This window comes from Pipistrellus kuhlii, unplaced genomic scaffold (assembly GCF_014108245.1).
Source record: "Pipistrellus kuhlii isolate mPipKuh1 unplaced genomic scaffold, mPipKuh1.p scaffold_m20_p_14, whole genome shotgun sequence".
Taxonomy (NCBI): domain Eukaryota; kingdom Metazoa; phylum Chordata; class Mammalia; order Chiroptera; family Vespertilionidae; genus Pipistrellus; species Pipistrellus kuhlii.
In genome coordinates this window covers 41,309,340-41,329,557 of record NW_023425449.1, presented here as the reverse complement: position 1 = coordinate 41,329,557, position 20,218 = coordinate 41,309,340, and positions in this window count along the sequence as shown.

The window sequence follows — 20,218 nt, the reverse complement described above, 5'->3', positions numbered from 1 at the left end:
CCCCACTTAGCCCATTTCCACCCAGCAGCCCTCCCCCCTGACTCCCCTGGCCTTCACCACACTGTTGTCTGTGCCCATGGACTACGCATATGTGCTCTTTGACTATTCTCTTCACCTTCCTTTCTTCAGTCTGAGATCTGGTGCTTATAGGGCTTTCCCCAAGATGTTGCTTCTTTGAGATGAACATTTAAATATCAGCCACAATAATGAGGAGCAAGAGTGATCACAAGTTGGAATTCAATTTGTTTCTATTTCCATTTGGATTTTGTGGACTATAAAATATGCATTTGTAGCACTTTAGAGAGGATTTCTAAGTTATGCCCTATGCCAGTATTCTTCTAAGTGTGCTACATGGAATGCACAGAGGCTGACAGAGTGATTTGTGCTCACCCTGTGCTTCTCTCTGCCCAGGGTCAGCTGTGAACAGCGCAGCCAAAGCTCAACCCTCTCCAAGATAAAACCACAAATTGGCTAAAAAGTATAATGACAATGAAGAGGATGCCTTCATTCCTTTCCTAACTCATAAAATATCTTTAGCCTCCCTTTTTTAAAATATTTACTCAGATCTAACAGGATACTGACCTAAAACAGTGAACTAAAATTCAGCATATTTTGCTTCTTTTTCAGCATCTTCTATCACTCATGCAGGTGTTTATTTAATAAATGCTTATTGTATACGGAATACATGCCGGGCACTGTGCTAAGCATCAGGGACAAGAGGTGCACAAAGCCATGTAGTGGTTGGGTAGAAAGGCCTGGTGAGAGGGGGTAGGGTGTATGCAGAGCTGCAAACAAGGGCTGGGTCAGACCTCACCAGAGGGGGAGAGGGGAGTGGACATAGGAGGACTGCACGTACTAGTAACTACCCTGAGGCTGCAGGGTCGGCAGTCGGGGGTGGTGTGTCAGAGTGGGTGACAGGAGACACCTGGGAGTCCACTGCAGGGGCGGAGGCACGGAAGCCTGGGCTGGTGTGGGCTTTTATTGGAGGCCCATCCATGAAGATTTGGGGACAGATCGGATATGGGAGGTGAGGGTCAGGAGACATGGAGGGCTCTTAACCTCTGACTCCTGACGTCAGGAAATCCTGGAGAGAGCTGTCAGGGAATTCTCTGGAAGGGCAGATAAGGAAGGGGCTGTGGCAAGTCTGAGGTGAGTGCGGGACAGCTAAGTGTCCAATAAACAGTTCTGTACATGTTGGTCCAAATCTCTGTGTTCAGGTTCAAGTTACGGACTTACCTTTGGGAGTTCTCAATCTGTGGATGGCCAACAAAATCATGAGCAGGTAAGATTGTTTAGTTGGTGAGGAAAGTTTTTTTTTTTTTCTAATGAAAAATCTTCATTCATGCCTTTACAATGGTGGCATGTGCAGATGCTGACTGTCTCTGTGCTGTGTGATCAGGCTGCCCACCTGTGCTGTGCTCGGGCGGCTACCAATGCATTAGGTGCTTTTACTAAGATCTCTGCTGGAGAGAGCATGAGCACTCATATTTTCTGTCTCGGGCTTGAACTTTAACATCACATGAACTCGGCCCATTTCAAGTCCCTAGACTCCCTTTCAAGAACAATGATAACCTTGTGTGTGTTTTCTCAGCCCCATACAGCACAGGGAACCTGTGCACAGCTAGAGAGGAAGCAGACCCCCCATGCCTGCCGTGTCTGACCTGTGGCATTTGAGTCTAAACCTGAGCAACAGTGAAAGACAAAACCACGCCTGGCGGCAAATGTTCACCTGGACGTCAACAAAGAAGGAAATGGAGAGAAAAGGCCATCTGCCAAGTTTGGCCTCCGCAGCACACCCTCCATGGGGCAGATTTGTCCTGGGCCAGACAGGCCCCTTCTCTGAGCCTGGTCCTTCGGGAGCTCCTTTCCCCCGCTCGGTCCCCTGTGGCAGGAGCATGCAGCGACCGCTTGGCAGAAGTGGGATCCAGGGAACCTTTCTGGCTGCCGGGACCATCGGGCGGGGTGGTCTCATCAGGCAGCTTTCCTGCTCGTCTGCCTTTGCCATGCCATACACTGCCTCTTGTTCAGCTGCAGGGGTGTGAGTGTTTGCAGGTGCCTTAGGAGAGATTCATTTTTGGTTTTCTTGCGAATGCCTGTCTATGTCACAAGGTGTGCTCAGTCTGTCCGTGTCACAGGGTGTGCTCAGTTGCACAGAGGAGGGCTCTGAGGAACAAGTCCCAGTTACAGCCATGAAAATGAGCTAAACTTGGGTCAAGATAAGTAAATAAATACCCAGGACCATGAGCTAGACCCACCCTTGAAATGACTGACTTACACATAAAGACTTCATTGAAGCCTTTCAGAAGGAGATTGCAAAACCTTGCTGTTTGCCGAGTAGCTAAGGGAGCCTGGTAAACAAATCCGAGGCACACCGGGGCCCTGCTTCAACTGGCTCCCCGATCACTGCTCTCCACTTGTTCACCATCAGCACCGATATCCAGGACTCAGCACGAAGTGTTTTGGAGAAGAATAAAAACTACTGATTATAATAATACTGGAGGCCTGTTGCAGGAAGATTCCCGCAATAGGGCTTCCTGCTGCGATTGCTGCCGCACCTGCTTCCCTCCCTTTCCCCCCAGCCTGCCTGCTTTCCTCCCTTCTCTCTACCCCACTTGCTTGCTTCTCCTCAGGTTCGATCTCTTCTGCAGTGCTTGGCTTCTTTCTATGCTGTCTTCAGTCTTCACCCTGGCCCGGGTATGCAAATTAACCGCCGTATTTGTTGGGTTAATTTGCATACTTGCCCTGATTGGCTGGTGGACGGGGCTTGTGAGCATAGTGAAGGCATGGTTAATTTGCATGTTTCTCTTTTATTAGGTAGGATTGGGATCACAAATCCTTTTTTCAAGAGGAAGCTGAAGTGCTGTCCTGATCCTTATTGTGGCCAGATATCTGTGTAGGAATTACTCAGAGGGAAATGCTGCCCACTTGGCCTGGCCTGAGGCCAATTGTCCAGCCATTCAGTGATCCACAGTCATCAGAGGCCCCAGGTTGGGAATCCGGGCATTCATGTCCATCGCTGACCAGCTGTGGTCTTTGGTTTACAATTCCCCTCTAAGATATCACCCAGTGGAGATGCTTCGCTGGAGAGATTCCTCCTTTATAAACCACCGCTCTGATCACCTTAACTGTTTTATTCACCAGACAACAAGCCTCTGACAGATTCCTACAGACTTGGTGTAAACATAGAAATAAGGAGCAGAAATTCAAGGATTTAGGTAGCAAGAAAAGAGTAAAAATGAAGATTTGCAAAGGATCGTTATAAAATAGTGAGGCTTAGTATTTTGGGTCACATTCTTGACTCCTTTCGTTCCTTCAAGTTAATCATACGAATAATTAAAATGATTTGTTTGTTTACCAAAATGTTCTGAGGTGTTGGTCAGGATTAAATGTCCCAGAAATAATTTATTTAAGAAATGGCTCTGGAGAAAAAAAAAAAAAAGGCCTATAAATGATTCTGGAACAGGACATAAAATATGTATGTGATTCATCTAAGAATGTGCAGGGATCTCTACCGGGTTCTGACCCACTTCTGTGGCCTCCTTGTGAAACGTGGGCCCCAAGATCACCCACAAAACCGTCCCTGTGCCGCCCCAAGAGCCAAAAGGACACCAGGACACCTAGTGGCTGGGACTGCATCTCCTCCTTCATGCGGGTGACCTGAAAGCATTTCAGAGACCAGATCAGCTGCCTGGGGGAGCAGAAGGGAGTCAGAGAGCTGGCAACATCAACAGCTGAGGATTAGTAAGGGAACTAAGGATTTTCTGAAACATTTTTTTAAATTGAAGATTATCTTTTTAATTCTTTTAAATTAAAGATTAAATTAAACCTTACCATTGCTTATTGGGAGTTACTTTTCTTGAAGGTTGCAACACAGATTTTGGAGTGCTGTATTTGATATAGAAACTAAGTTGATGTAAAGTATGGAAGAGTTTGTATTTGTGTCCAAAGATTTTTTGAGTTCTTAGAAGTTATACCTAAAAGTTGTTGTACATGTGTTTCTGATGTTATGTACATATTTATGTAATTGAAATTTAAGACATTATCCATCTATTGATTTATTGATCTGTCATCTATCTGTCTATCCCATGTGTACATTCAAACACATCTGTGAGTTATAATTTTTATCTATTTAAAGTTTGAAAATGTCATCAGTCAAAGGCAAAAATGAGAAGAAACAAAATATTTTTAAAATAAACTTTTGAATTTATAAAAAAAATCTGAACTTACAGAAATATTGCAAGAATAGTACCAAAGTCTATTCAAATTTCTTCAATTGTCATAATAATAAACTTGACAGGAAAAGGATTTAATCCTGATTCACACATCAGTCTCTCTTTAGCCTTCTTTGACCTTGAATAGTTTCTCTGTGTTTCTTAAACTTTCATGACTTTGATGTTTAAAAACATTTATTGATGAATAATTTTGTAGAATATCCTTCCATTTGGGATGATCCAAAATTTCCTCATGAGAAGACCTTGTTTGTACATATTTTGACCAGAATATCATAGAAATGATATTGTGCTACTCTCATGGCATCTTTATTTTTTTCAATTATTTTCCAGTTTACATTCAATATTATTTTATATTAGTTTCAGGTGAACAACATAATGTTAGACAATCATTACTTTACAAATTTCCCTCCCAATATTTCTTTGCATATTAGCAGTTGGTAAATTGATGTTGATTTTTTTCATTACTTGGGACTTTAAATTTGATCTCATGATTAAGATACTATATGCTGTCAAGTGACCTTTTATTCTCTTTGTAATCAATAAGTATTTGGTGTGGAGATAACTTTGGAACTATTTAAATCTTATTTCCTCCTAATTGATGTTTCCTGCCAGAAGAATAGATTACTGCCAAAAAGTGATTTTTTAATACTTTCTGCGTTTATTAGTTCACATTCTACTATAAGGAAAAACTTTCTCTTTCATGTATGTATGCATACATTTTTTATTATTAAAAAGAGATCTCATAGAATTCTGTTTTAGTCAATGAATTATAATTCATTGCTATTACTATTTGTTTTGATGTTCAGATTGTCCTACATTTGGCTACTGAGAGTCCCTACAATGTAGTTTCTGTAGCCTTTTGACATGTTCCCATTATTTCTCGAGCACATTTTTACTTTCTGCACTGTAAAATGTTTCAGGCTCATCTTGTACTTTCTCTGCCTTTGCCCTGAATTTGCCCTTTACCAAAATATTCCTGGTCTGAAGTGGGGGGAGACAGAGGAAGGAAGAGATTAACCAAAGAACTTATATGCCTATATACATAACACATGAACACAGACAATAGCGCAGTGAAGGCCTGGGGGTTAGGTGAAGTTGCAGGAACAGCGTGGAGGAAGCCAAAAGGGTGAAAAGGGAATATCTGTAATACTTTCAACAATAAAGATAAAAATATATATTATATTTTGAAGGCAAGATCTAGGAGTTGGATGTATTACTTTTTGTGGACAGCATTAGGAGATATATATTACATATCTATGCGTCTACACTATACATATATGCATACATATATACACATTTACATCTATACTTTTTATATTTATAAATTTATATTGAAAACCATGAAAATCACTGATATGTTACATTTCAGGCTTATACCATGTATTCAATCTTCCCCTTTTCTGTATTTGTTAGTAGTTGCTGAACAGTGGAAAACCTGGCTTGCTTATCTTCACTATACATGCATATATATTATTTACCTCTCTGTAGCTAAACTCCCCACCCTGCTTGTTAGTCATCTTCTGGCCTAGGTCTCTGCAGGGATGGCTCACATTTGTTCTCTAATTTCTTTTGTCCTTTTTTTCTTTAAAGTGCAAACTGTGTACTATAAAAAGTAGGAAATTTTTCAACAGGAAAAGAAATATTTTCAGCATCATAAAACCTCAAAAAGACAGAATGAGAATGTCAGGAATAGAATATTAAATAAGAAGGGAGATAAATCTGAAAAATAAGTATTTGAATTTCTCTATGAAAAATGCATCACACACATACACCCTATAGAATTCAGTAGTTAATTGTGCCACATAGAGGGATTCTCAGGTCCCCCTTTATGCTCAGTGTTGTAGTTTAAAGAATGATATTTAGGTTTTGTACAAATAGTTCCACTAGCAAACTCAGATTAATGCTAGTTCTGACCTAAATCTTATGAATTCTTTGTTTAATTGGTGGTTGTTGAACCCACTAGGATCTGGTAGTAATTAAAATAGTATTTATTTGTTGAGTTAAATAAAATTAATATATTGTGTTTATTTAATTCATTGTTTTCCTTATTTACTACCTTGTAAAACACAATTCCACTGTGTATTGAAGACAGTCAGGGGGGTCTAAGTTGGGGTTGCTGTGTTCTTGGGGATCCAAGGTCCTTGTCTTGGAAGCCTCCCCTGGCCTGGGCTCTGGTGGAAACTGGTGCTTGAATGTCTGCCTCAGACGACAACACAGGACACTCTAAGCTAGTAGGGGTGTTGAACTCAATCAGAGAAGGGGCCAAAATCTAAAATCCAGCCTAAATCGCAGGCCAAATGGTTTACTGAACAGTCATAAACTGTCATTGTGATGGAAACGCAGCGGAGTGCAGTGATGACAGCGCGGTGCGGGCCACATTGCAAGGCCTGGCGGGATGGATTTGGCCCGCGGGCCTTGTGTTTGACACATGTGGTCTAAAATCTATTGTCCCTCAGAGGAAGAAAGGAAAACAGGTGGATGGCAGCAGGGCATCTGAAGTCTGCCCTTCATGCACTCCTACTGAAGAGCTCCACGGGTTAGAGTTCCTCTAAGTTGCCTCAGCACAGCCTCTCCTGTCTCCAGGCTGGCCCGAGCCAGCTGCAGTCTTTTACCTCAGAATGTGGCCAGGCTTAAACACTGGCAGCAGAGGCTCCCACTGAGAGTCAGAGGAGTGTCTTGCAGCTTTACCATTCAGAGACCTTTCAAAGCAGGCCTGACATGGAGGCATGGCATGCAGAGCTGGTGGCTTTGGGGCTAGTTTGAGCTGTCTGGCCTTTGGTAGCCATAGCTAGAGGCCTTCCAAGCCCAGCTCCTGCGGGGCTGGCACCAGCTTGCTGTAGGCCTGGTGAGCTTCTTGGAGCACATATGTGTCCAGAAGCATCAGGGGACATGTGTCCTTGTCACAGCTCTGACACTTGGCTGACATCTCCATCAGCAGGTAGAAGCCAGTAGATTACCTGTGTGGGAAATTCTTGCCTCCATCCAGCATTTGAAGTTGCTCTCAGGACACTGCCTGTGGGTTTTGGCTCTGGGGAATCTCACGTGACAAGAGGTGAGAAAATAGATGCCTTTGGGTTTTTTGACCCATTGAAGCAAGCTGCTTTAAAGTTCACTTTGGGTTTGTTGGCTCTCATTTAAAGAGAATTAAGACTCACAATGATGTTCAATAGAAATATAAAGCAAACCACAGACATAATTTTAAATTTTCTGGTAGTTATGTAAAAACAATGGCAGGTGAAACTAATTTTAAAGGTATGCTTAATTTATATTATAAATATATTTAGATAATTAGCTATCAGTATATTTTGATTATTTGCTATCAATATATAATCAATATAAAATTACTAAGAGACATTCTACATTCTTTTTCTCGTATAATGTTTTTGAAATCTAGTGTGTTGTTCATCTATAGCATGTCCTGGCTTACACCAGCCACATTCCATGGGCTTGAGAACCATGTGGCCAGTATATAGGTCCCCGGGGTCAGCTGGATTCTGCATTTTGGAATCAGACTGAAAAACGAGAGATGGCCTTGGGAGCCTATATATGTCCGAAACAGGGGACCAAACCCTGGACATACTAAAAGAACCTGGGAAACTGGCCATCAGAAAATATTGTTTGGAAAAAAAAGTATTGTTTGCCACTCAATGAAACAATTAAACCACAATACTAGAGCACCTTCCTGTGTGACACTCTGCTAGATCGTGTGTGTGTGTGTGTGTGTGTGTGTGTGTGTGTGTATGTGTGTGTATGTGTGTATGTGTGTGTGTGTGTATGTGTGAGTGTGTGTGTATGTGTGTGTATGTGTGTATGTGTGTATGTGTATGTGTGTGTGTGTGTGTGTGTGTGTGTGTGTGTGTAGGGTGTGCAATAATAAAATTTGGCCTATGATAAAAGATCTTAGATTGAACTAGAATGTGTTGACTATCTGTGACTAGGTTTACAAACTGTGGATACATTCATAGACTGTTCCAATAAAAATACTGCACCATGTGATGAAAAACTTCTCAACCAGTGAAGCAACCCTGTCATGGGACAAGAAGGTTACAGAAGGAGAATTTCATAGCATTACTTTTCTCATGTTTTTAATATTATGTAAATTAAAAAACCCTTGATATTGTTGTGACAAGCAAAATGTATTGGGCAATTGCGGGGGTGACTGCAGTAGGAAGAAGGTTAATTTGTGAGGGACATCTTAGAAAAGGAAGAGAGCCCAAATTTTGTAGAAACAGGTCGACTAATGAATAGGGTCAGAATTTGGTAGCATACAGGATGCTGTAGTTTTATATTGGAATACAAAATTTTGCTCTATAATCACCCTCTTTTGATTAAAGAGAATATCAAAGAAAGATCATTCTTAGTTACAAAATAAGGCTGATTTCATTATACTTGAGGTTGCCTACTTACTTACATAGATGCTGCAAGAATGTTAATTTATACATGGGCCTTCTGAAGTTCGGTATATTGGAGTTTTTCATTAGGAATCTCAGATTGAATTTTTAAAAGCCTCTTGAGGATAGGAAGCCAAGAATTCACTACCATATTTCAACTACACATTTGGATGAATCCATGTCTTCTCAAGGTCTCTAAAAGTACCTTAAAATTTATTGATTCTTCCTTACTCACCTATAAGGCTGATCATCTGTAAGCTAAGTACTACTCAGGTTTCCAGGAGAGTTTTATAAACACTCACTCCATAAAGTCAATCTTAGTTCTTAAAAGTGTGTGGTTATTTATTATCTGACTAAATAACCATCATTCTCAAATCTGACATTTCAGATAATGCCTGGTTATATAACCAATTTCTGATTAAGCCTATTACATAAAGGGACAAAATCTTACAGAACCTAGACAAATGATTAGATTGCCATGAAAAGTAAGACTACTCAGTAAGAGTTTCTGAATTCTGGAGCGCTCAGGCAGAAAGAATAAGATGTCACTTACAAAAGTTTTATTTCAGCTTACAGAGAGACCACAGAATTGTCGTGATTTACAGACAGCTTAAGAGGGAAGCAAAAAACTTCCCTTATCTATAATAATAAAAGTGTAATATGCTAATTAGACCAGGTGACCTTCCGGATGTAGCCGGGGCTGTGAGGGAAGTCCTAGTCCCAAGTGCCTGCCTGTGGCTGGAGGGAAGCCTGGGTGTCCTGGGTGCCAGAGGGAAGCCGGGGCCGGCAGCCTGGAGAAGGAAGGCCTCCTCTTGCACTAATTTTGTGCATCGGGCCTCTAGTATATCCAGAAAACAGAATATTAAAATATCAACAATGTTCTAAACAAAACCCTAAAGGTAAGTTCATTCAGTCCTATGTAATTGAGTCTCATTTGGCTAGATCTTGGGTTTGCAGCTTCATTAACCCATCTGCTTCTTGACTAGGTTTTTGGAAATCTCACTCACTTCATAGGTGTGGTTGAGGCAGCACCAGTAGAGACCTGTGCCCCAAGGTGCCTGGCAGCCCCCTGCCAGGGCTCTCGGACAATCCTTTGTCAAAGATGCAGCATTCTAGTACATAGCTTACTACAGAGCTTTCTGAGAGAAGTATCAGAGTAAAACAAGCAATTATCTGTATATAACAAAAAGCCTTAACATAACTGTAGTTAACTCATTACTGATAATTTTCAAAAGCGAGAGGTCTGATAAGAGTTCATAATTAAGAATAGTGCAACTGACATGATTAACCCTATTTTCAAGAAAGAATGGTTATTAGATATAATTTATTAGGCTGGATGAACATGACCTGTATAAAAAAATTCTCAGATATAACAAAAATTCTGACATAAGATAAAATGAATATATAGCTAAAATACATCAAGGAAATATCAAATGTATGATTCTATTAATTAATACTAATAAAAATAGAATCTAAAAATTAAATAAAACTGAAACTAATGTGTATCTCTTTGACTCTGAAAGCCACAAACCACAAATGAAAAATACAGACACTGAATGAATAGATGAAGACTGCACGAGCCTGATGTGGCAGGGGCCAGACATGGCGGGGATCTCCCTTTTCCGCGTCCCGGACAGAGAGATGAACAAACCGGTTCTAAGTGGAGGCAGCCAGGGATTGATAAATAATAGAAATATCGATGATTCTCTCTCATCAATGTTTCTAACTCTTTATCCCTCTCTCTTTCTCTCTGTAAAAAAATCAATAAAATATATTTTAAAAAAAAGAAATAAATAAAGAAGCAGCAGAAATAGATTTTAAGCTGGGAGCTGGGTGGGACACCATCCTTCCTCCTTGATGGAGGCTGCAACACTACGTGACCCCTCCCAGCACATTTATTTTATACCCTCAATACCAGGAAGTTATCACCACCTTATTTGCATTCTTTAATAGGTCCTAGCATGCCTGGGTTTACATATCTAGTCCCACCCCTGCCGACATCTGGGCTGATACGAAGGCCAAGCTGATAACATGTCTGCCATTTTGGGGAAACATGTTCCCAGGACGTGGCTCTGGCTACACCCTGAGTTCAGCTGACAATAATTAAAGAAAATTGCCCATGTGCCTTCCCAGGCAGCCCTCTACAGAAGGCACAGCAAGCAAGGAGAGTGATGAAGGTTGGAGTGAGTCCTAGACATCTGTACATTAATAAAACCTCACAGGTAAGTAATGTGAATGTCCATTTGAAAACCACTGGGGGAGAAGATCATGGTTCACATTAAAGAAGTAAAGTTGTGATCAAATTGACATCTAAAAAAATACCTGAAATTATGGCTGATAATTTTACTAGCCTATTGTTGAATGACATCAGCAAAGTAGCCTCAGGACTCTACTTTGGTAGAAAACATGAGCAGCAAGGATATGGGCAAATGTCTAGGGCCCTCCTGTGAAGTTTAAAAAAATATATATTTTATTGATTTTTTTACAGAGAGGAAGAGAGAGGGATAGAGAGTTAGAAACGTAGATGAGAGAGAATCATCAATCAGCTGCCTCCTGTACACCCACTACTGGGGATGTGCCCACAACCAAGGTACATGCCCTTGACCAGAATCGAACCTGGGAACCTTGAGTCCGCAGACCGATGCTCTATCCACTGAGCCAAACCGGTTTTGGCTCTTGTGAAATTTTTATGCTGACAACCGAGGCACATGCAAATGTAACCTAGGAAGGTGTAGCATCTTTTCCAATGTGATAACCCTTCCTATACAACTCAATAGTTACATATCAAATAAACCTAGTTCTAGAAACTTGTATCTATAAGGTGAAGAAACACATTTTTTTTTTGTGTGTGATTTTTCCAAGGGCTTTCTGAGAGTTCTCAAAGACAGTTTTAGGTGAAAAACATGTAATTTAAGATTTGATTTGGTATGCCAAACTATCAAAAGTTGTAAGATTTGAATCTTTGAGATACAATTATAGATTACTGAAAAACTGCTTTGCGATCTGCTTAACCAAAATGACAATAAAAGGGTTTAAAAGAAACTGGGGGTAATGTGATTGTAAAGATCCTTAGCTCTTTCAAAAGTGAAAACACTTGATATCTTAATAAATAATCAAGGATACGATAAAGTAAACGTAAAGCAAAATAAATTCTGGAAAGACACAAACCTTTGTCTTCTTAAGAGATTACTCAGAAAGTAACGAAAAACCTTTCCACAAACTTTTAGTGAGAGTAATGCAAACAAAGCTCCTTTTGGAAATCTTATAAGTAAACCCATTAAAACTTTGCCAGCTTTGACCACTGCAAATAAAACTCCCTCTCTGAGAACCTTCTGTAACTTTCTATATCCATTCAGATTTTTCTCTTCACTTTTCTCTTCCTGATTCTGAAATGACCAGTCATTTTAGTTCAGGACAAACCTACTGTCTTTGTATCTTAAAAAAATATATATATATATATATATATATATATATATATATATATATATATATATCCCGCATACCTTGCATACAAAGTTGTTCCTCTCTGCCTTGTTGCTTCTGGTAAAGTCTCATTCATGTATGCTAATTATAATTTTTAAGCAAAGTCATCTCTTTTTGTTTATTTAAAATTTTTGTTGTTTAAAGTGTTAAGCAAAGTAACTTCTACTTCACAGAGAAAGCTAGGAAATAGTTCATTGTGAAGTGTCTGCCACCCCTTGATTTTGCAACAGACTAGCAGAGCTCATGAATATACATCTAACAACTTCGTATGACCCTACATATTTCTTTCAGTGTAACCTCCCAAAATGGCAAAAATGACCATATTTATTTACATATCCAAATAGATATAGCCTCTCTGTATATAAACTTAAGAGGCAAAAATTATATAATCTTAAAATTATGCTTAGTAAGTAATGTTTCAGCATTCTCTTACCTAAAAATGATGCAGGTATCTAGAAAACTCATTGGTTAATTTAGGATCAGTTTGAAGTTACCTCAAGATTTTGGAAACTATCTTCAAGCTGACATGCTACAAAATATATAAAAACAGTTATTGTTAAAATAAAATTTGTCAAACTAATGATTCAAGAATAGTAAACACAAATGACATTTTTTTCCTTTTTATTGAATTTATTTGGGTGACACTGGTTAACAAAGTTAAATAAGTATCAGGTGCACAATTCTACAACACATCATCTGTACACTTTATTGTGGGTTCACCACCCCAAGTCAAGGGTCCATCCATCACCATTTATCCCTCCTGTAAACATAAGAAACATCAAACCTGTAGAGAATTTTTGTGAGTTTATTGGAGCCAAACTGTGAACAATTGCTGGGAAGCAGAATTTCAACAGATTGAGATAATGCTCGGGAGAGTGGCAGTCTTTCATTTTGTTTTATACATTACAATCAAAAGAGCCATAAGTGGATTACATGAAATCCATTAGTGATAGATTAGGGAGGTGGGAGAAAGAAAATGGGGTGGGGTGGAGGGTGGTGAAAACCCCTGCGATTGGATAAAAAGTAAAATGATAGACACATGATTAAAATTCTTTTATGGTTTAAAACATTCCATTTTACTTGCATAACACACCTTCTTTATCCATTCATCTTTTACTATTATTATTTTTATTTATAATTATTATTTTTTTATTGTCTAAAGTCAATATGTCTCATTTTCCCCCCCAGAAGACCTCCCCCCGGCCATTCTCACCCTGAGCAAGCCCCTGCCACCCAGTGTCTGTGTCCATTGGTTATGCTAATATGTATCCATTCATCTTTTGATTGAATTATTTAGTCTATTTACATTTAATGTAATTATTGCTTATGTAGTTATTGCTACTTTATTAATTGTTTTCTGGTGGGTTTTATTAGTCTCTGTTCTTTTTCTCTTGCTCTCTTATATGTTGGTGATTTTCTGTAGTGTTGTGATTAGATTTCATTCTCTTATTTGTTTCTTGTATATCTCTTTTAGATGTATTTCATATGTACCAAGCAGTCTATTTTCAGTTGATGGCTGCTTAAGTTTGAACACATTGTAGAATCACATCCTTTTTACTTACCCCCTCCACACCTCCACTTTTATGTCTTTGTCGTTTTTTATTTTTTCGTGTTTGTATATATTGCTTAATTTACTGTTGTGATCACACATGATATTCCTATCTTAGCCTTTAACCTTTGTATAACTTTAATGTTAGTTGATGCACTATCTTAATGCATTTGCTTTTCTCATAAAAATATTTTTTTGTGTGATATTTTTATACACACACACACACACACACACACACACACACATTTTTTTTTCTTTTAAAAAGTTCCTTTAACATTTTTTGTAATATTGGTTTGGTGGTAATAAATGCCTTTTGCTTTTTCTTGTCTGTGAAGCTATTTATCTGTCCTTTGATTAAAATTTATAGTCTTGCTCAGTAAAGTAATCTTGGTTGCAGGTCCTTGCTTTTAATCATTTTACATATTTTGTGCCAACCCCTTCTGGCCTGTAAAGTTTCTGTCAAGAAATTGCAATTTTATGAAAACTCACACATAAAGAACTAACTGCTTTTCTCTTGATGCTTTTAAGAGTCTCCCTTTGTCTTTAAAATTTGGCATTTTTACTATGCTATGTCTTAGTGTGGGCCTCTCTGGCTTCATCTTATTTGGGACTCTCTGTGCTCTCTGGGTGCTCTAGGAGTGCCCTTTGTGTGGGTTGTGTGTGGTATCCTGTTGTAGTCGAACCTTGATTGCTGTTGGCATCTCAGTGGGTGGGATTGACCCTCAGGTTTACTGGCTGGCTGGCTATGAGTACTGACTGTGACAAGCAGTTGTGAAAGGGCTGACCTTACTGAGTGGAATTCATTTTAGTGTGGCTCTGGTGACTTCTAAGTCCACTCTTTGAGTGTGTCTAGCTGGTTGAGTGGTATGAAACTTGTCACCTGGTGTTGTGGTTTTGGGACCTGCTGGGAGGGGTTCCAGTGCAGGCCAAGGTCAGCTGCTGCCTGTGTGCACCCAGGGCCACTTGGTAGAAATTACAAGGTGACCTGCAGTTGGGAGAATACTGTGCTGGGCTGGGAGGCACCTGGTAGTGATTATCCTGTGAACCAAGCCCAGCGGCCACTAGTGCTGGGCATGAAGCTGCTGAGGAAGCACAGGGCACCCGGAGGGCATCATCTGCTTGGTTGGGGTTTGTAGACATTTGAAAGGTTTTTAGGAAACTCAGCAGCATTGGCAGAGGTCAGCTCTTGTGAGGAACAGCTACTAAAGGAGTTTCGGTCAGTCCGCGAGTTGGGTGGGGTAAATTCTCAAAGAATAACCAGGGTAGGGTGAGAAAAATATTAGCCAGATTTAATGGAGATTTAACTTGGGTGCCTGCCTGTGCTTACAGGCTATGTGTGAGAGGGCTCAACCAAGGACCCATGGTGCTTGCTGGCACTTTTATTCTCAGGGAGTGCAGTCCCTCCAGCCCTCTTCCTGAAGACACCAATTTAGTTTTCCCCATATGTCCCTGGCACTTTTTGAGCTGTTGTACCTTTGCTGGATCTTAGCATGAATGTTTTTTTTTTTAACATAAGTCTGTTGTCAGGCCCTTTAAGAGAATGTGTGGGTTTCCAGCAGCCATCCTGCTCACCAGGACTGAGCGTTAGACCAGACTGCTTTGTGTGTTCACTTTCTCCTACCAGTCTCAGCACGGCTTCCTCTTTATGTCCTTAGTTGTTAGAGTTCTGCTCAGCTAGTGTTCAGTTTACCAAGAGTGGTTGTTCCATAATTTAGTTGTAATTTTGATGAGAGGAGCACAGCATTTATCTACTCTACCATCTTGACCAAAAAACTGAGAATACTTTTTTTTTTTTACAAAATACATTGAAAGTATTAGAAGCCCAATTTTCTTAATTTCTGAAAATTTTAGAACTATCCAATGTATGTAAGAACTTATTTATCTCCAAGCCAACCAGAATAGAGTTTCTATAAGGGATTTTATAAACAAATTTGCTAGTACCATATGAAGGCAGTAAAATATTATATTCTCATACAATGAGAGGTTAAGGCCTTTCTTAATTATAGACATAAAAACATACAACGTACAGAGAGAAAGAGAGCTTATAGTTCTAACTAAAAATTAAGTTTTGGATCGAGGGTAAACATAAAATAAAAAAGACAACCGGCAAATATTAAAAAGCTGTTCTCTGCCCAGTGGGTGTGAGTCCTTACCGTGCTACCTTGGGCATGGATTGGGAGCTAAACCAACTTTGGACTCATTGGACCGCTGGTCAGGAATGGAACCCCAAGCACCCGGAGAGCCTCGTTATCTGGAGGGAGTAAAGGGGGTTTCAAGGCAAAGTCCGGTCATGTCCAAGTGACAGCACCAAAACTGGGAAAGCAGAAATGCACCGGAGAATCTAGGGTCTGATTTTTTTTCAGACTGGTGCGACAGGGGGGAGGTTCACTAATGAGAGACATCTCAAAGAAAGTCAAGGTGGCCCTGGCAAGGCAGGTAGACAAGGCGATCATTCAGTCTTTGGGAGTCCTGAGGAAGGGGCACCTGGGTCTTATTTGAGTCACCAAGAAAGAATGGAGGAAAATCTTAGCTCCAGATATCAAAGAGTTGGAGAGCCTTTGTGGTTATTTATTTCTTGAAACACAAAAGAGGCCTGGCCAAAACCGGTTTAGTTCAGTGGATAGAGCATCGGCCTGCAGACTGAAGGGTCTCAGGTTCAATTCAGGTCAAGGGCATGTACCTTGGTTGCAGGCACATCCCCAGTGGGGGGTGTGCAGGAGGCAGCTGATTGATGTTTCTAACTCTCTATCTCTCTCTCTTCCTCTCTGTAAAAAATCAATTATATATATATATATATATATATATATATATATATATATATATATATATATATATATTTTTTTTTTTTTTTTTTAAAGTGGCCTGAAGGGTATGATGGCCAAGATCCTCAAATATCATGAAAGGTCAACTGCAATGGACACTTTCTAGTTTTCCTTTATTTATTTATTTTTTTAAATAAATCTTTATTGTTTATATTATTACAAATGTTCCTCTTTTCACCTCCTCCATTGCTCACCTCCACCAGGTTCCCAACCCACCCTCTGCTCTTTCCCCACCCCCCATTGTCCTCATCCATAGGTGCACAGTTTATGTTCAGTCTCTTCCCACACCCCCCTCTGCCCTTTTCCCTGAGAATCGTCAGTTCACTCCCCTTCCACACCTCTGATTCTATTATATTCCACAGTTAATATTGTTCATCAGATTTTTTTTTTTTTAGTTTCTTTGGTTTTTAGATTCACTTGTTCATAGTTTTTATCTTTATTTACTTTCTCTTCCAAAAGAACCCCCTTCAGCAATTCATATAATTCTGGTTTGGCAGTGATGAACTCCTTTAGCTTTTTTTTTTTTTTTTTAAATTTTATTTTATTAGTGAAGCTCTTTATCTGGCCTTCGATTCTGAGTGATAGCTTTGCTGGGTAGATTATTTTTGGCTGTAGGTTCTTACTATTCATCACCTTGAATATTTCTTGCCATTCCTATCTGGCCTGCATGGTTTCTGTTGAGAAATCAGCTGACAATCCTATAGGTGCTCCTTTATAGGTAACTACCTGCTTTGCTCTTATTGTTTTTAATATTCTCTCTTTGTCTTTTGCTCTTGGAACTTTAATTATGATTTGTCTTGGTGTGGAATCCTTTTTGGATTCCTTTTGTTTGGAGATCTATGTGCTTCCTGGACTTGTAAGTCTAATTCTTTCATCAGGTGGGGGAAGTTTTCTATCACTATTTCTTTCAGTATGTTTTCGATATCTTGCTCTCTCTCATCTTCTGGGACCCCCATAATTCTAATGTTGATTCGCTTGAAGTTGTCCCAGAGGTTTCTTACATTATCTTCAACTTTCTGGATTCTCTTGTCTCTTGCTTCTGCAGAGGAGTGTCTTCTGACTCTTTATGTTTCAACTCTTTGACTTGATTCTTGCGATCTTCCATTCTGTTTTTAGGACTCTGTATAATATTTTTTATTTCAGACAATGTATTCTTTATTTCTGTTGATCCCTTATTATTTCTTGTTGATCCCTTATTATTTCTAGTTGATCCCTTTTCATATCCTCATATCGACCTTTTCTAGGAAATTCTTGAAAAACCTTATAAGCGTGGTTTTGAACTCTATATCCAGTTGCTTTTTGTTTTCCATTTCTTTCGTTTGTGATCTATTTCCTTGTCTTGGCATTTTTGCAGCTTCCCTGAGTTGGTAGCCTTAAAAGTCTCTGTGTTCAGCTTGGATGGGGCAGAGTTTCAGGGTGGAGCCTACAGCCTGGGCTTCCGTCAGCCATGCCCTATGCGGCTCCTGAGTCTCAGTGTTCCTAAGGGTCCTTTGGTACTTGCTGCAAGCATCTCTGAGAGTGAGGTGCCCTCGATTTTCGCCTGCTACCAAACAGTCTAGGCTCTCCCCCAATGAGCCCAGAACTGGGGTTCAGTTCAGTTGGAAGTGGGATTGGAAGTGGGGTTCAGAGCAGTCTGGAGCTTTTGTCTCCTTCCTGCCAGTGCCTGAGGGACCTCCTTTCGCTGCTCCCCCGGGATTCCACCTTACAGCCCAGCTCCCTCTATATGAGCCCGAGTCCCCGGGGTCTGGCCTAGAACTGGGGTTCAGTGCTGTCGGAACTGGGGCTCAGCACAGTCCGGAGCTTTTGTCTCCTTCTGCTATGGCAATCCAGCAGCAGAGTCAACAGTTCGTCCTCTGCGCGCAATGTGCGCACCTCTGGGGGCACTGCCTTTCACAGCTCCCCTGATATTCCGCCTCACAGCCCGGGCTCCCTCTGTATGAGCCTGGGTCCCCAGGGTCTGGCCTAGAACTGGGGTTCAGTGCTGTCGGGTCTGGGGATCGGCTCAATCTGGAGCTTTTATCTCCTTCCCTCTCCTTGAATGTCATCCAGGCACTCAGCCGCCTCCTTCTCTCCAGCTCCGTCCTCTCCACGTGCGAGCACAGCGTGTCTCCGTACCTTAGGCTTTTTTTTTTTTTTTTTTTTTTTTTAGGGGACTTTATTTTTATTTTTATTTATTTATTTTTAAGTCTAACATTTCACTGTATTGTAGCTTTTTTTTCCTCGATAATCTAAGCTTTTATTTATTTATTTATTTATTTTTAATATATTTTATTGATGTTTTTTGCCCCCTCCCTCCCTCCCTCCCACACATCCCCTCCCTCCCTAGAGTTTTGTGTCCATTGGTTGTACTTATATGCATGTATAAAAGTCCTTCGGTTGATCTATTATGTCCCCCAGATCTTCCTCCCCTCCCCACTGTAATTTGACAGTCTACTTGTTGATATACTGTCTCTATATCTATCTTTTGGTTCATCAGTTTATAATGCTCTTTATTATCCACAAATGAGTGAGGTCATGTGGTGTTTCTCTTTCATTGATTGGCTTATTTCACTCAGCATGATGTTCTCCAATTCCATCCAGGTTGCTGCAAATGATGAGAATTCCTTCTTTTTTATGGCAGCATAGTATTCCATTGTGTAGATGTACCATTGTTTTTTGATCCAATCATCTGCTGACGGGCACCTAGGCTGTTTCCAAATTCTGGCTATTGTATATTGTGCTGCTATGAACATAGGGGTGCATATATCCTTTCTGATTGGTGTTTCTAGTTTCTTGGGATATATTCCTAGAAGTGGGATTACTGGGTCAAATGGGAGTTCCATTTTCAGGTTTTTGAGGAAACTCCACACTGTTCTCCACAGTGGTTGCACCAGTCTGCATTCCCACCAGCAATGCACCAGGGTTCCTTTTTCTCTGCAACCTCGCCAACACTTGTCGTTTGTTGATTTGTTGATGTTGGCCATTCTGACAGGTGTGAGATGGTACCGCATTGTTGTTTTGATTTGTATCTCTTGGATAATTAGTGACTTTGAGCATATTTTCATGTGCCTTTTGGCCTTCCTTCTGTCTTCTTTTGAAAATGTTCTATTTAGGTCCATTGCCCATTTTTTAATTGGATTATTTATCTTCCTTTTATTTAGTTGTATAAGCTGTTTGTAGATGTTGGAGATTAAACCTTTATCAGTGGTATCATTTGCAAATATGTTCTCCCACACAGTGGGCTTTCTTGTTGTTTTGTTGATGGTTTCTTTTGCTGTAAAAAAGCTTTTTATTTTGATGTAGTCCCATTTGTTTATTTTCTCTTTAGCTTCCATTGCCCTAGAGGCAGTATCAGTGAAGAAGTTCTTTTGGCATACGTCTGAGATTTTGCTGCCTGTGGATGCTTCTAGTATTTTTATGGTTTCCCGTCTGATGTTTAAGTCCTGTATCCATTCTGAGTTTATTTTTGTGAATGGTGTAAGTTGGTGATCTAGTTTCATTCTTTTGCATGTGTCTGTCCAATTTTCCCAACACCATTTATTGAAGAAACTGTCTTGACTCCATTATATATTCGTGCCTCCTTTGTCAAATATTAATTGAGCATAGTGACTTGGGTTGATATCTGGGCTCTCGATTCGATTCCATTGATCTATATGTCTGTTCTTGTGCCAGTACCAGGCTGTTTTGAGAACAGTGGCTTTGTAATATATCAATAGTTTGAAGTCTGGTATTGAGATCCCTCCTACTGTACTCTTCTTTCTC